The following is a 5,964-nucleotide window of genomic DNA, read 5'->3' as shown; positions in this document are numbered from 1 at the left end:
ATATCTTATCGATTTGGTTATCGGGTTATGATATTTGTAAACCGATAACCGATGTGCAAAACTGATAATATTCATAACCGAACCGAACCGACCGATGCCCACCCCTAGGTTTTGGTGTGACAATCAGGAATAGCATAATGGGGCGACAACCAGTCCATGCCCAAGATAACATCAAAATCTACCATGCTAAGCAATAATAAATCGGCTCTGGTCTCAAAACCACTAAAAGCATCCACACATGACCGATAAACGCGGTCCACAACAAGAGAATCTCTCACAAGAATAGAAACATAAACAGGAGAACTCAAAGAATCCTGAGATACACCCAAATGTAGGGAAAAATAAAAAGACACATAAGAATAGGTGGAGCCTTGATCGAATAAAACCGATGACAAACTAGGACAATACTTGTGATGATAGAATCAGAGGCGATAACCTTGGTACGGGCAGGAAGGGCATAATATCTGGCCTGGCCTTCCCCTCTAGGGCGACCTCTACCTCCCCGACCTCTACCTCTGGCTGGCTGAGTAGATGGTGCTGTAATCATAGCTTGAGAACTATACGGGGCACGCTGTGGCTGAGAAGTTTGTGGAGGTGCACCCCTCCCTAGTCTCAGGCAATACCTCACCACAAGGCGTATGTCACCACACTCAAAACAACTTCGCGGCTGATGTGCCAGTAGGAACTGTACGGTACAGGTACTCTGAGACCCCTGAACACCTGAAACATTGTGTGAAGCCTGAGACGCAAACTAAGCTGGCTGACCCACAAAACCTCTACCATGACGTACTCTTCCTCCAAAATAAGGACTAGTGGGTCTCTCCGATCTACGAGGTCTCCTCGCTTCCCTATACTCTCTTTCCTGACATCGTTTGTCCTTTGTCTCCTGGACCCACCTGTTCTCTACTCGGCGAGGGATCCTCATAGCCGCTGAAGTGGGACCACAGGCTGTGTCTCCATGACACCTGGAACCTGACCAATGTGAACTCGCTGCTCTGGAGTGGGGGCAACAGATGTTTGGGTCCCTTCCCAAATCTGTGAAGTAGTCGGTACAACCTAAATCAATCCCTCCTGAACCAATGTACAAAACATGCTTAGGAACTGTGTTAAGGTCTCCTGAAGTGCTGGAATAGTAGTAGCAGTAGGCGTATCAGGTGTCTGGGTTCCAACTGGAACTGCTGGTGGCTCCTCTGTAGCAGCTCGCGGGGGTGCCTTGGCTGCACCGTATGCGCGTCCTCGACCTCTACCTCGGCCCCGACCTCTGAAGTCTCTCGCAGGGGCCATGAGTGCCTGGTCACCTCCGGTAGCATGTGTCCTCACCATCTATGAGAGAGTGAAAGACAAATGTTTAGGATTGTGATGTCAAATCTTGCACGATAGGGAAATGAAGTGGAATTTTCCTAATGGTTACATAGCCTCTCGTAGATAAGTACAGACGTTTCAATACCGATCCGCGAGACTCTAATAAACCGGCTTGTGATTCGTGACTCCTATGAACCTAAAGCTCTGATACCAACTTGTCACGAGCCAAGTTCGCCCTCCGTGAACTGTCGTGACAGCACTTAGTCTCTACGAATAGGTAATACTAACAATTTTGGATAAAGAAATAAAATGCGGAAAAACTAATAAAAAATGAAGATAAACAATATAGAAGCGTTTAAGATGTCGCTCGGCATACACTAATACAAGTTCTCAAAAATGAACAACTTCCCAAAACTCGAAATCTCATGAAATCACAAGCTAAGGATACTACATAGTGCTCTAACTCTAGAATGTCTAAAACAAAGTAAATACAGAAGGGCTATAACTATAAGAGAGAATAGAAAGGGACTCCTCGGTTTGCGGACGTGACAGATATACCTCGAAGTCTCTGACGGATCGCCTCGCCTAAAAAATGGTAGGGCTAAGCCGAAGAACCTGGATCTACACATGAAAAACATACACAGAAAGGGCCTGAGTACACCACAGCGGTACTCAGTAAGTGCCGAGCCTAACCTCGGTCGAGTAGTGAACAGAAAGATTGGGGCCCTACTGATTATAGCTAAAAAACGAGGTAAAACAGTATAGAGTACGACAATATAATTAAATGTTAACAGTATGAAGTAACACACGATAATAAGAATAACAACAAATACAATAGAGAAAAACATCACAGAAAGAATGCAGCTCAACACAGAGATAGCAATCGGGGATATACTAGGATACCATCCTATAGCCCCCAAATGTTAATATCCAGCAAACAGGGAATCTACCAGGATACCGTCCTGTAGCCCCCAAATGTAAATGTCTAGTGGATCTCCCGGGTGTCATCCCGTAGTCAAACTCATAGTGCTCCGGGGATCTACTGGAATCCCGATCCGTAGTCCACAAATATAAATACCCAGTACTAGGGAAATTTACCGGGTGCAGTCTCGTAGTTCCATATAAATGTGCAGGGGGATCTACCGAAATATCAATCTTTAGTCTGATAACTAGGAATTATGATGTATTTTACACTCCTTCATGCTCAAGATTTGATTAGAAATATGTACAAAATATGCCCAAAGGCTCACAAGTTGTACTTGATTGCAGGTTTGATCAACAAGGTGACAAGATGTCAAAGATCAGCTCAAAAAGGAGTGAAACTTGCACAAGTACCAAGACAAGACAAAGCTCAGTCAAACAGGGCCAGTGCGGCCGCACACCATGCTGTGTGGTCCGCACAGGTGAAGTTCAGAGAGGTTGTCATTCAGGCCAAAAAGCAATGCAGCCGCAAGAGATTTTGTGCGGTTCGCATTGGGATCATTGTGGCTGCACTCGATTTAGTGCGGTCCGCGGAGCCAGGGTCCAGAGAGGTGGTTTTTGGAGGATGAAAGTCAATGCGGTCCGCATTCCTTTTTGTGCGGACCGCACTAGTAGCCACCGCGGCCGCACTCAATTTCGTGCGGTCTATATGAAATTCAAGTCTAGAGCCTTAGTGCGGTCGCACTTGATTTTGTGCGGTCCGCACTAGCCCCGCAGGGGTATTTTTGTCTAGGATTGTCAGCTTAGTATAAATAGCTTCTTTTCCCATTTTTAGGTCATCAGATAGTTTGTACTCAGAGCTGCACTCGTGACTTCGTTTATTTTTCCTATTTTGAGTAATTTTAGCTTCATTTCTACATTGAATCTTTAAGTTTAATTTAGCAATTAATTAATATGAATTTTCTTCATCTATTTCTTTGTTTTTTTCTCTAATTATAAGTAGCTAGACCCATAAGCTAGGGTTGTGGCTCAACCCTAGTGTGGGTAATTGATGGGTCTTGTATTCTGATGCTTGATTGTCTATAGGTGTTTGATATTTGGACTAATTTCATATTTAATTGCTGAATTAGTAGTTGCAAACACTAGTTTGTGTTTAGTTGACTTTGGCTCTTCTTGAGAAAGAGAGCCTAAGTCTCTGAAATTGGTCCAACAAGGAATTGGGGCGTACTCAAGAGATTGATAGCCTCAATTAAAGGGTTAAACCTAGAAATAGTAATATCCGACTTGAACCTTGATTGCTTGTGCAAATTTGCATACCCAATTGGTCTTGAGAAAGTCAATTCGGGCAAAATCACTCGAGCTACCGAGAGGTATAGAAGTGAGTAGAATCGTGCAATGGTTAAATCTTACTCCCCAAATGTGACAATTATGCCTTAGACTCAAGTATTCATCAGTTGATCACCTAGGCGAAAGTCACTACCCTAGTGCCTTTTAATCATTTGAACAACTTGAAATAGTTTAACCTTAGCTTATTTTAGTTAAATTGAGCATTGTAGTTTTATAAAGTTAGAATCATAATCAAAACCAAAAATGTGTAGAAGTGCAATTTGGAGCAAGTACACAACTTCACTTTAGATAGACACCCGACTCCAATATCTAGCTCCCTATGGAAATCGATCCCGGCCTTAATCGAGTAAAAGTTGCTTCGACCTCTCTCGCTACTCAATAGTAGTGCAGGGTTGGCACCGATCATTGTCCTAAATAAACAGGCAAGGGGGATCTACCGGAAAATCGCCCGTAGTCCCAAAGTAAACACACAACAACACGAATAATATCCAACTCAATCCAATTTCATGCCAAAGTAAACAGGTAATTCTAACCTAGCATGCTGCACAAAATTCAGATAAAGCAGTTTGAGCAAGTAAAACAATTAAGTCAACTAGACATGCTTTCCTAAGCTAACAGTAGGCTTAAATTGCAAGTAGTATAAGCAGGTAAGAAAACACAGTTATAGTTACTTAAGGAAAAACAAGATTTTCAACAATTAGCACATGTACGCACTCGTCACCTCACGAACAAGGCAGTTCACATATCAATAATACCAAATCCTAAGGGGAGTTCCCCCATATAAGGTTAGGCAAGCCACTTACCTCGAACCGGCTCAAAAATTAACCTGAAACCACGCTCTTACCACGAGTACTCGACTCCAAATGGCCCAAATCTTTTCAAATCAATTGCATAATTTAAATATAAGTTCAAGTAACTAATTTCACTAATTAATTCAAATCTAACACGTGAAATTAAGAAAATTGCCCAAAAGGTTCCCCGGGCCCACGTCTCGGAATCAGGTAAAAGTTACAGATTATGAACCTTCATTCACTCACGAGTCTAACCATACCAAAATTATCCAAATCTGATGTCAAATCCCCAATCCAAACTCAAAAATTAGGTCTAAGAACTTCTCCAAAATTTTCCCAAATTCCTCACCCCAAATCCGAAATGAGATGATGAATTCACGTTTAGATTAATAAGTTATAAGCAAAAAGGAGTTAAGAATCATTACCCGCAAACTCCCTCCAAAAATCTCTCCAAAATTCATCTCCTACCGAGCTCCCAATTCAATTTTGTGATATGAAATCAAAACCCTCAATTTTTAACTTTATTTCAGCCTAGACGCGTCCTTAATCGCGATCGCGGAAACTCCCACGTGATCGCGAAGAGCACTTCGCTGACCCCCAAAATAACCCTACGCGAACACGATAAACCCTATGCGATCGCGATGTTGCACTGCTCAGCTCTATGCGATCGCGATTGACCTCACGCGATCGCGAAGAGAAGAATCTTCCACTCCTCAGCTGCCTCACTTCTTCCTCTTCGCGAACGCGGCGTAGCCCACGCGTTCGCAATTCAACTCCTGCCAATACTACGCGTTCACATTCCCTTTCCCGTGAACGCGTAGAACAAAATCGCCTCTACCTCATCTAAGGCTTCGCGATCGCGAACCTCCTGACACGATCGCGATGAAGAACAGTCTGCAACAAAAACCAACAAAAATTCTGATCCTTCTCTAAGTCCAAAAATGGTCTGTTGAGCATCTGAAACACACCTGAGGCCCCCGGGACCTCAACCAAACATGCCTACCAATTCTAAAACATAATTCAAACTTGTTCCAACCTTCAAAATGCTCAAACCAACATCAAAACACCAATTTAATATCGGATTCAAGCCTAAGAACTCCAAAAACTCTCAAATTACGCTTTCGATCAAAAAATCTATCAAACCTCGTTCGAATGACCTGAAATTTTGCAAGAACGTCACATTGAATAATACGGAGCTACTCCAACTTTCAGAATTTCATTCCGATCCCGATATCAAAATTTCACTATCAAACCAAAAACTTAAAAAATTCAACTTTCGACATTTCAAGCCTAAATAATCTACGGACCTCCAAAACACAATCCGAACATGCCCTTAAGCCCGAAATCACCCAACGGAGCTAAAGAAATCGACGGAATTCCATTCCAAGGCCATCTTTGCACTGCTCCAACTACGGTCCAAATTCTAAAGCTTAAGCTCTCTTTTAGGGACTAAGTGTCCCAAAACACTCCGAAACTCAAAACCAAACATCCCGGCAAATCAAAATAGTAGAAAAAAATACGGAGAAATCAGTTAATAGGGGATCGGGCGTTAATTCTTAAAACGACCGGCCGGGTCGTTACATGGTTAGAAATATGGAAGATA

Source organism: Nicotiana tabacum, chromosome 6, assembly GCF_000715075.1.
Source record: "Nicotiana tabacum cultivar K326 chromosome 6, ASM71507v2, whole genome shotgun sequence".
In the NCBI taxonomy this organism is placed as follows: domain Eukaryota; kingdom Viridiplantae; phylum Streptophyta; class Magnoliopsida; order Solanales; family Solanaceae; genus Nicotiana; species Nicotiana tabacum.
This window is presented reverse-complemented; position numbering follows the sequence as displayed.